Consider the following 12955-nt stretch of genomic DNA (forward strand, 5'->3'; position numbering starts at 1 on the left):
GAAGCGAAGGGGCACCACCAGCACCCGACTGGCCCCTAGTTCCGCCACTTTCTGCTCGCTGTAGAGCAGGTCTTGGTCCCAGTAGATCCAGTGGGCCCCCGAGGTATCCCCGGTGCTCTGGGCCAGGGCTTGCTGCCGGAGTCCTTCGAGAGAGGGACAGGTTTTCTGTTCGGCCCGGAATTGTTCCTGCGTGGGGCCTCCCTCCTGCCGCCATTGTGCCAGGTCAGGGACGTCCCGAAGCTGGTCGGATCCTTCTTCGGTTTGGGTCAATGGACTGGCTCCTGGGGCGGCCTCCTCTGGGATGAGCGCGGGAGGAGGTTCTGGCCACTCGGGCTCTTCTGGGCTGGGGACCGCGCGGGCGGTCATGGACCGGGTCGTGACGCAGACCCATTCGGGGAGGCCAAGCATCCCCAGGTGCTCCCTCCGTTCGACAGCTGCCCATGGAGAGCTTTCAAGGTCGTTTCCTAGGAGGCAGTCCACGGGGGCATCATCGCGGACAGTTACTTTTAACATCCCTGTTACTCCTCCCCACTCGAAGGGGACGCAGGCCATGTGGCATAGGCTTTCGGAGTTGTCGGCTGATCGGACAGGGCAAAGAATGTTCGGCAAGATTTGGTCGGGAGTGACGAGGTGGCGTCGGACCGCCGTTACACTGGCCCCGGTGTCGCGGAGGGCTTCCGCCCGGCGGCCATTAATGTTGACCCATTGACCGTACTTCTGGGTGTTGGCGGGAAGGGGGGGCCGCGGAATCATGTCTCTCTCCCCTAAGCAGACCAGTGCCATGGCGGCGGGCGCCCATTCAGAGGGATCGGTCTCGTACTCTTCTTGGTCTTCCGGGATTAGTTCTTCCCCTAGGGCCGCCGCTGCAACTTGGCGGGGGGTAGTGTTCGGATTCTTTGGGCAGTTGGGATCACTGGCGTAGTGGCCGGGTCGCTGGCACCTGTGGCACGTAATGTTGGCCCGGAAACCGGCCCGGACGGCAGGGCTTCCTCGGCCAACCGGGGTCGAGGGGTTTCTGGGGGGTGACGAGGGGCCGGGGTCTCTCCCCCGACCCTGACTCCCTCCTCCCCCTCGGGGGCGATACGGTCTGGATAATTCGCTGGGTGCGTTCCGGCCAACTCGGGTGCTTTCCCACCGGTCGGCTTCGACGGCGAGTTGTCGAGGGTCGGTTAGCTTACTGTCCAGGAGGTGTTGCCGGAGCTCCACGAAGCAGTTGTTCGACAGGTGTTCCCATACGATAAGGTCAAAGAGTTGTTCGTAGGTGGTTACTTTGTTGCCCTTGATCCACCCCTCGAAGGCTCGGCTAAAAAAGTTCACGTACTCCACCCAAGTTGTACCCGGAATCCGTTTGCAGTCGCGGAACCGTTGGCGGTACATCTCAGGTGTGAGCCCGTATCGAGTGAGGAGGGCGGCCTTCATGTGGTCGTAGGAGGTCATCAGCTGGTCCGGGAGTTGCAGCAGGGCGTCCCGCCCTTCGTTGACAAACCTCCCCCATAATCCGGCTCCCCAATCGCTTCGGGGAATCCGGTGGGAGGTCATTGCCACCTCATAGGCTTTAAACCACTGCTGTATATCATCGTTCTTGTGGTATTCCCGGATGACATCTTTGGGGATGTGAACCTTGGGTTCAGTCGAGGCAGACGGGGTCGGTCGTTCGGGGAGCCCGAGGTCTTTCTTCTGTTTCTGGATCTCCAGTGCTTTGAGATCGCGCTCATGTTCGTACTCTAGTTTCTTTTCCTCTAGCTCTCTCTGTCTTTGCTTGTCTTCTCGCTCTTCCTTGAGCCGTAAGTGTTCCAGGGTTATTTTTTGTTCGGCCAGCTTGAGTTCTCCATCCAAGCGAAGTCGGGCTAGTTCTAATTCGTGGAGTCTGGTTTTTTCTCTTTCTCGGATCTCTTCCAGGGAGAGACCCGCCCTTTCTTTAGTTGGTGCGGGGCTCGTTTCGGTCGTTTGTGTTCGGGGTACGGCCGTACCCGTTTCCGCCCAGGCTTCTAGGGCTCGTTTGAAGTCTTCCTTCGTACTCAGACCCGTGGTTGGGAGACCAAGTTCCATGCAATATTGCTTCAGTTCTCGGTGGTTGTAGTCTTCCAATTTTTCCATCTGGAATTTCTCCGTTGTTCCGCTCTCTGTTGTCATGGTGGTCGTGTGTCGTGGGTCGGGTGACTTTCTGTACGATTATGCGTAGGTTCGGATCCCGTCGCTGGCCACCAATGTTAGACGGGGACCCTGAGGATCGGCCGGATACTGAGGGAGAGATCCCCGAGGGGGACCGTCTCCGGTGATCGTACAGACAAGTTACCTCCCTTCCCACAAACAGGCACCACACCAAGTCGAGTTCAATGCTTTATATAAGGTTCTTAAGGCAAGGATATCAGCGATACAGGATATCTCGGACCCGGGGGTCCTCTCACTTCTAGTCTCTGTAGGGAAAGGGGGTAGCGGGACAGTCTTGGTACCGGATCGGTACAGGTAGTGGTCAGGGGCGAGCTCACAATCCTCGAGCTGGAGGGTCTGTGGATCGGGCCGCGGCAGCGCCAGCAGGCCAAGATGGTAGTCTCACAAGGCAGAGGGCCGCGGCAGCGCCAGCAGGCCAAGACGATGGTTTCACGAGGCAGAGGGCCGCGGCAGCGCCAGCAGGCCAAGATGGTTTCACTAGGCAGAGGGCCGCGGCAGCGCCAGCAGGCCAAGACGATGGTTTCACGAGGCAGAGGGCCGCGGCAGCGCCAGCAGGCCAAGATGGTTTCACTAGGCAGAGGGCCGCGGCAGCGCCAGCAGGCCAAGACGATGGTTTCACGAGGCAGAGGGCCGCGGCAGCGCCAGCAGGCCAGTCACGGATGAGTTCTTCTCGGGTCTCTCGACTCCAGGATACAACTGCCTTCCTGGTCTGGCACTGCCCCAGTTATAGGTCTGGTCCCCTTTGATGTCCGGACCCTCGCGCCTGGGGGCCGGGAGGTCCGGGATGAGGGAGTCCAGACACCCAGCAGGGGGGTGGAGCCAGCACCCAGGGCGGCCGGGGGTGATCGACACCTGGCGGAGGGGAGCCGTTGACGGTTCCTTCTCCCATTGATTTGCCAAGTGGTTACTCTGCCTCCTGGGGGGAGGTTGGTGCCCCGATGTCGGGGCCGGCCGGGCCCAGGGTTAGGGTCGAGTTGAGGCCACGCGGCCTCGTGCTGCAGTGCCCCAAGATGGCGGCCGGTTCGATGTCGTGGTGTGGAGGGTGACCCGGGCCAGCTGGGTCCGGGGCTGGTGTCTTGTAGTGGAGGGATTGCAGGGTACTTCGGGTGGTCGTTTAGGGACTCTGGCTGGGGATGCAGGGAGAGCCAGGGTCCAGGTCCTACTGCGGGGAGGGGGGGCAGCCCGACCATGCGGCCTGTCCAACAACTCTGCACTCACTACTCTGCACTCACTACTCTGCCCTCTGCACTCACTACTCTGCACTCACTACTCTGCACTCACAACTCTGCACTCACAACTCTGCACTCACAACTCTGCACTCACAACTCTGCACTCACAACTATGCACTCACTACTCTGCACTCTGCACTCACTACTTTGCACTCACTACTCTGCACTCTGCACTCACTACTCTGCACTCACTACTCTGCACTCACTACTCTGCACTCTGCACTCACAACTCTGCACTCTGCACTCACTACTCTGCACTCTGCACTCACTACTCTGCACTCACTACTCTGCACTCACTACTATGTACTCACTACTCTGCACTCACTACTCTGCACTCACTACTCTGCACTCACTATTCTGCACTCACTACTCTGCACTATGCACTCACTATTCTGCACTCACTACTTTGCACTCACTACTCTGCACTCTGCACTCACTACTCTGCACTCACTACTCTGCTCTCACTACTCTGCACTCACTACTCTGCACTCACTACTCTGCACTCTGCACTCACTACTCTGCACTCTGCACTCACTACTCTGCACTCACTACTCTGCACTCTGCACTCACTACTCTGCACTCACTACTCTGCACTCACTACTCTGCACTCACTACTCTGCACTCTGCACTCACTACTCTGCGCTCACTGCTCTGCACTCTGCACTCTGCACTCACTACTCTGCACTCACTACTCTGCCCTCTGCACTCACTACTCTGCACTCTGCACTCACTAATCTGCATTCACTACTCTGCACTCACTACTCTGCACTCACTACTCTGCACTCACTACTCTGCACTCTGCACTCACTACTCTGCACTCACTATTCTGCACTCACTACTCTGCACTCACTACTCTGCACTCACTACTCTGCACTCTGCACTCACTACTCTGCACTCACTGCTCTGCACTCTGCACTCTGCACTCACTACTCTGCACTCACTACTCTGCACTCTGCACTCACTACTCTGCACTCTGCACTCACTACTCTGCACTCTGCACTCACACTGCACTCACTACTCTGCACTCACTACTCTGCACTCACTACTCTGCACTCTGCACTCACTGCTCTGCACTCACTGCTCTGCACTCTGCACTCACTACTCTGCACTCACTACTCTGCACTCACTACTCTGCACTCTGCACTCACTACTCTGCACTCTGCACTCACTACTCTGCACTCTGCACTCACTACTCTGCACTCTGCACTCACTACTCTGCACTCACTACTCTGCACTCACTACTCTGCACTCTGCACTCACTACTCTGCACTCACTACTCTGCACTCACTACTCTGCACACTCACTCTGCACTCACTGCTCTGCACTCACTGCTCTGCACTCACTACTCTGCACTCACTACTCTGCACTCACTACTCTGCACTCACTACTCTGCACTCTGCACTCACTACTCTGCACTCTGCACTCACTACTCTACACTCACTGCTCTGCACTCTGCACTCACTACTCTGCACTCACTACTCTGCACTCTGCACTCACTACTCTGCACTCTGCACTCACTACTCTGCACTCACTACTCTGCACTCACTACTCTGCACTCACTACTCTGCACTCACTACCCTGCACTCACTACTCTGCACTCTGCACTCACTACTTTGCACTCTGCACTCACTACTCTGCACTCACATCTCTGCACTTACTACTCTGCACTTACTAATTCTGCACTCACTACTCTGCACTCACTACTCTGCACTCACTACTCTGCACTCTGCACTCGCTACTCTGCACTCGCTACTCTGCACTCGCTACTCTGCACTCACTACTCTGCACTCACTACTCTGCACTCACTACTCTGCACTCACTACTCTGCACTCTGCACTCACTACTCTGTACTCTGCACTCACTACTCTGCACTCACTACTCTGCACTCACTAATCTGCACTCACTAATCTGCACTCACTACTCTGCACTCACTACTCTGCACTCTGCACTCACTACTCTGTACTCTGCACTCACTACTCTGCACTCACTACTTTGCACTCTGCACTTACTACTCTGCACTCTGCACTCACTACTCTTCACTCACTACTCTGCACTCTGCACTCACTACTCTGCACTCACTACTCTGCACTCTGCACTCACTACTCTGCACTCACTACTCTGCACTCACTACTCTGCACTCTGCACTCACTACTCTGCACTCTGCACTCACTACTCTGCACTCACTACTCTGCACTCTGCACTCACTACTCGGCACTCTGCACTCACTACTCTGCACTCACTACTCTGCACTCACTACTTTGCACTCTGCACTCACTACTCTGCACTCTGCACTCACTACTCTGCACTCACTACTCTGCACTCACTACTCTGCACTCACTACTCTGCACTCACTACTCTGCACTCACTACTCTGCACTCACTACTCTGCACTCACTAATCTGCACTCTGCACACTCACTCTGCACTTGCTACTCTGCACTCACTACTCTGCACTCACTACTCTGCACTCACTACTCTGCACTCTGCACTCACACTGCACTCACACTGCACCCACTACTCTGCACTCACTACTCTGCACTCACTACTCTGCACTCACTACTCTGACTACTCTGCACTCACTACTCTGACTACTCTGCACTCACACTCTGCACTCACTACTCTGCACTCACTACTCTGCACTCACTACTCTACACTCACTACTCTGCACTCTGCACTCACTACTCTGCACTCACTACTCTGCACTCTGCACTCACTACTCTGCACTCACTACTCTGCACTCTGCACTCACTGCTCTGCACTCACTGCTCTGCACTCTGCACTCACTACTCTGCACTCACTACTCTGCCCTCTGCACTCACTACTCTGCACTCACAACTCTGCACTCACAACTCTGCACTCACAACTCTGCACTCACAACTCTGCACTCACAACTCTGCACTCACTACTCTGCACTCTGCACTCACTACTCTGCACTCACTACTCTGCACTCACTACTCTGCACTCTGCACTCACAACTCTGCACTCTGCACTCACTACTCTGCACTCTGCACTCACTACTCTGCACTCACTACTCTGCACTCACTACTATGTACTCACTACTCTGCACTCACTACTCTGCACTCACTACTCTGCACTCACTATTCTGCACTCACTACTCTGCACTATGCACTCACTACTCTGCACTCACTACTTTGCACTCACTACTCTGCACTCACTACTCTGCACTCTGCACTCACTACTCTGCACTCACTACTCTGCTCTCACTACTCTGCACTCACTACTCTGCACTCTGCACTCACTACTCTGCACTCTGCACTCACTACTCTGCACTCACTACTCTGCACTCTGCACTCACTACTCTGCACTCTGCACTCACTACTCTGCACTCACTACTCTGCACTCACTACTCTGCACTCACTACTCTGCACTCACAACTCTGCACTCTGCACTCACTACTCTGCGCTCACTGCTCTGCACTCTGCACTCACTACTCTGCACTCACTACTCTGCCCTCTGCACTCACTACTCTGCACTCTGCACTCACTACTCTGCACTCACTACTCTGCACTCACTACTCTGCACTCACTACTCTGCACTCTGCACTCACTACTCTGCACTCACTATTCTGCACTCACTACTCTGCACTCACTACTCTGCACTCACTACTCTGCACTCACTACTCTGCACTCTGCACTCACTACTCTGCACTCACTGCTCTGCACTCTGCACTCTGCACTCACTACTCTGCACTCACTACTCTGCACTCTGCACTCACTACTCTGCACTTTGCACTCACTACTCTGCACTCTGCACTCACACTGCACTCACTACTCTGCACTCACTACTCTGCACTCACTACTCTGCACTCACTACTCTGCACTCTGCACTCACTGCTCTGCACTCACTGCTCTGCACTCTGCACTCAATACTCTGCACTCACTACTCTGCACTCACTACTCTGCACTCTGCACTCACTACTCTGCACTCTGCACTCACTACTCTGCACTCTGCACTCACTACTCTGCACTCTGCACTCACTACTCTGCACTCACTACTCTGCACTCACTACTCTGCACTCTGCACTCACTACTCTGCACTCACTACTCTGCACTCTGCACTCACACTGCACTCACTACTCTGCACACTCACTCTGCACTCACTGCTCTGCACTCACTACTCTGCACTCACTACTCTGCACTCACTACTCTGCACTCTGCACTCACTACTCTGCACTCTGCACTCACTACTCTACACTCACTGCTTTGCACTCTGCACTCACTACTCTGCACTCACTACTCTGCACTCTGCACTCACTACTCTGCACTCTGCACTCACTACTCTGCACTCACTACTCTGCACTCACTACTCTGCACTCTGCACTCACTACCCTGTACTCACTACTCTGCACTCTGCACTCACTACTTTGCACTCTGCACTCACTACTCTGCACTCACATCTCTGCACTTACTACTCTGCACTTACTACTCTGCACTCACTACTCTGCACTCACTACTCTGCACTCACTACTCTGCACTCGCTACTCTGCACTCGCTACTCTGCACTCGCTACTCTGCACTCACTACTCTGCACTCACTACTCTGCACTCACTACTCTGCACTCTGCACTCACTACTCTGTACTCTGCACTCACTACTCTGCACTCACTACTCTGCACTCACTAATCTGCACTCACTAATCTGCACTCACTACTCTGCACTCACTACTCTGCACTCTGCACTCACTACTCTGTACTCTGCACTCACTACTCTGCACTCACTACTCTGCACTCACTACTTTGCACTCTGCACTCACTACTCTGCACTCTGCACTCACTACTCTTCACTCACTACTCTGCACTCTGCACTCACTACTCTGCACTCACTACTCTGCACTCTGCACTCACTACTCTGCACTCACTACTCTGCACTCACTACTCTGCACTCTGCACTCACTACTCTGCACTCTGCACTCACTACTCTGCACTCACTACTCTGCACTCTGCACTCACTACTCGGCACTCTGCACTCACTACTCTGCACTCACTACTCTGCACTCACTACTCTGCACTCTGCACTCACTACTCTGCACTCTGCACTCACTACTCTGCACTAACTACTCTGCACTCACTACTCTGCACTCACTACTCTGCACTCACTACTCTGCACTCTGCACTCACTACTCTGCACTCACTACTCTGCACTCACTACTCTGCACTCACTAATCTGCACTCTGCACACTCACTCTGCACTCGCTACTCTGCACTCACTACTCTGCACTCACTACTCTGCACTCACTACTCTGCACTCTGCACTCACACTGCACTCACACTGCACCCACTACTCTGCACTCACTACTCTGCACTCACTACTCTGCACTCACAACTCTGACTACTCTGCACTCACTACTCTGACTACTCTGCACTCACACTCTGCACTCACTACTCTGCACTCACTACTCTGCACTCACTACTCTGCACTCACTACTCTGCACTCACTACTCTGCACTCTGCACTCACTACTCTGCACTCACTACTCTGCACTCTGCACTCACTACTCTGCACTCACTACTCTGCACTCACTACTCTGCACTGTGCACTCACTGCTCTGCACTCACTGCTCTGCACTCTGCACTCACTACTCTGCACTCACTACTCTGCACTCACTACTCTGCACTCTGCACTCACTACTCCGCACTCACTATTCTGCACTCACAACTCTGCACTCTGCACTCACAACTCTGCACTCACAACTCTGCACTCACTACTCTTCACTCACTACTCTTCACTCACTACTCTGCACTCTGCACTCACTACTCTGCACTCACTACTCTGCACTCTGCACTCACTACTCTGCACTCAGTACTCTGCACTCTGCACTCACAACTCTGCACTCTGCACTCACTACTCTGCACTCTGCACTCACTACTCTGCACTCACTACTATGTACTCACTACTCTGCACTCACTACTCTGCACTCACTACTCTCCACTCACTACTCTGCACTCACTACTCTGCACTCACTATTCTGCACTCACTACTCTGCACTATGCACTCACTACTCTGCACTCACTACTTTGCACTCACTACTCTGCACTCACTACTCTGCACTCTGCACTCACTACTCTGCACTCACTACTCTGCACTCACTACTCTGCACTCACTCTTCTGCAGTCGCTATTCTGCACTCACTACTCTGCACTATGCACTCACTACTCTGCACTCACTACTTTGCACTCACTACTCTGCACTCACTACTATGTACTCACTACTCTGCACTCACTACTCTGCACTCACTACTCTGCACTCACTACTCTGCACTCACTATTCTGCACTCACTACTCTGCACTATGCACTCACTACTCTGCACTCACTACTTTGCACTCACTACTCTGCACTCACTACTCTGCACTCACTACTCTGCACTCACTACTCTGCACTCACTACTCTGCACTCACTACTCTGCACTCTGCACTCACTACTTGGCACTCTGCACTCACTACTCTGCACTCACTACTCTGCACTCTGCACTCACTACTCTGCACTCACTACTCTGCACTCTGCACTCACTACTCTGCACTCACTGCTCTGCACTCTGCACTCACTACTCTGCACTCACTACTCTGCACTCACTACTCTACACTCTGCACTCACTACTCTGCACTCTGCACTCACTACTCTGCACTCACTACTCTGCACTCACTACTCTGCACTCACTATTCTGCACTCACTACTCTGCACTCACTACTCTGCACTCACTACTCTGCACTCACTACTCTGCACTCACTACTCTGCACTCTGCACTCACTACTCTGCACTCACTGCTCTGCACTCTGCACTCACTACTCTGCACTCACTACTCTGCACTCTGCACTCACTACTCTGCACTCTGCACTCACTACTCTGCACTCTGCACTCACTACTCTGCACTCACTACTCTGCATTCACTACTCTGCACTCACTACTCTGCACTCACTACTCTGCACTCTGCACTCACTGCTCTGCACTCTGCACTCACTACTCTGCACTCACTACTCTGCACTCACTACTCTGCACTCTGCACTCACTACTCTGCACTCTGCACTCACTACTCTGCACTCTGCACTCACTACTCTGCACTCACTACTCTGCACTCACTACTCTGCACTCACTACTCTGCACTCTGCACTCACTACTCTGCACTCACTACTCTGCACTCACTACTCTTCACTCACTACTCTGCACACTCACTCTGCACTCACTGCTCTGCACACTCAGTCTGCACTCACTACTCTGCACTCACTACTCTGTACTCACTACTCTGCACTCACTACTCTGCACTCACTACTCTGCACTCTGCACTCACTACTCTGCACTCTGCACTCACTACTCTGCACTCACTGCTCTGCACTCTGCACTCACTACTCTGCACTCACTACTCTGCACTCTGCACTCACTACTCTGCACTCTGCACTCACTACTCTGCACTCACTACTCAGCACTCACTACTCTGCACTCACTACTCTGCACACTCAGTCTGCACACTCACTACTCTGCACACTCACTCTGCACTCTGCACTCACACTCTGCACTCACACTCTGCACTCACTACTCTGCACACTCACTACTCTGCGCTCACTACTCTGCACTCTGCGCTCACTACTCTGCACACTCACTACTCTGCACACTCACTCTGCACTCACTACTCTGCACTCACTACTCTGCACTCTGCACTCACTACTCTGCACTCTGCACTCACTACTCTGCACTCACTACACAGCACTCACTACTCTGCACTCACTACTCTGCACACTCAGTCTGCACACTCACTACTCTGCACACTCACTCTGCACTCTGCACTCACACTCTGCACTCACACTCTGCACTCACTACTCTGCACACTCACTACTCTGCGCTCACTACTCTGCACTCTGCACTCACTACTCTGCACTCACTACTCTGCACTCTGCACTCACTACTCTGCACTCACTACTCTGCACTCACTACTCTGCACTCTGCACTCACTACTCTGCACTCTGCACTCACTACTCTGCACTCACTACTCTGCACTCTGCACTCACTACTCGGCACTCTGCACTCACTACTCTGCACTCACTACTCTGCACTCACTACTTTGCACTCTGCACTCACTACTCTGCACTCTGCACTCACTACTCTGCACTCACTACTCTGCACTCACTACTCTGCACTCACTACTCTGCACTCACTACTCTGCACTCTGCACTCACTACTCTGCACTCACTACTCTGCACTCACTACTCTGCACTCACTAATCTGCACTCTGCACACTCACTCTGCACTCGCTACTCTGCACTCACTACTCTGCACTCACTACTCTGCACTCACTACTCTGCACTCTGCACTCACACTGCACTCACACTGCACCCACTACTCTGCACTCACTACTCTGCACTCACTACTCTGCACTCACTACTCTGACTACTCTGCACTCACTACTCTGACTACTCTGCACTCACACTCTGCACTCACTACTCTGCACTCACTACTCTGCACTCACTACTCTACACTCACTACTCTGCACTCTGCACTCACTACTCTGCACTCACTACTCTGCACTCTGCACTCACTACTCTGCACTCACTACTCTGCACTCTGCACTCACTGCTCTGCACTCACTGCTCTGCACTCTGCACTCACTACTCTGCACTCACTACTCTGCCCTCTGCACTCACTACTCTGCACTCACAACTCTGCACTCACAACTCTGCACTCACAACTCTGCACTCACAACTCTGCACTCACAACTCTGCACTCACAACTCTGCACTCACTACTCTGCACTCTGCACTCACTACTCTGCACTCACTACTCTGCACTCACTACTCTGCACTCTGCACTCACAACTCTGCACTCACTACTCTGCACTCTGCACTCACTACTCTGCACTCACTACTCTGCACTCACTACTATGTACTCACTACTCTGCACTCACTACTCTGCACTCACTACTCTGCACTCACTATTCTGCACTCACTACTCTGCACTATGCACTCACTACTCTGCACTCACTACTTTGCACTCACTACTCTGCACTCACTACTCTGCACTCTGCACTCACTACTCTACACTCACTACTCTGCTCTCACTACTCTGCACTCACTACTCTGCACTCTGCACTCACTACTCTGCACTCTGCACTCACTACTCTGCACTCACTACTCTGCACTCTGCACTCACTACTCTGCACTCTGCACTCACTACTCTGCACTCACTACTCTGCACTCACTACTCTGCACTCACTACTCTGCACTCACAACTCTGCACTCTGCACTCACTACTCTGCGCTCACTGCTCTGCACTCTGCACTCACTACTCTGCACTCACTACTCTGCCCTCTGCACTCACTACTCTGCACTCTGCACTCACTACTCTGCACTCACTACTCTGCACTCTGCACTCACTACTCTGCACTCACTATTCTGCACTCACTACTCTGCACTCACTACTCTGCACTCACTACTCTGCACTCACTACTCTGCACTCACTACTCTGCACTCACTGCTCTGCACTCTGCACTCTGCACTCACTACTCTGCACTCACTACTCTGCACTCTGCACTCACTACTCTGCACTTTGCACTC

The sequence above is a fragment of the Lissotriton helveticus genome, chromosome 5_1 (genome assembly GCF_964261635.1).
Source record: "Lissotriton helveticus chromosome 5_1, aLisHel1.1, whole genome shotgun sequence".
Taxonomy (NCBI): Eukaryota; Metazoa; Chordata; class Amphibia; order Caudata; family Salamandridae; genus Lissotriton; species Lissotriton helveticus.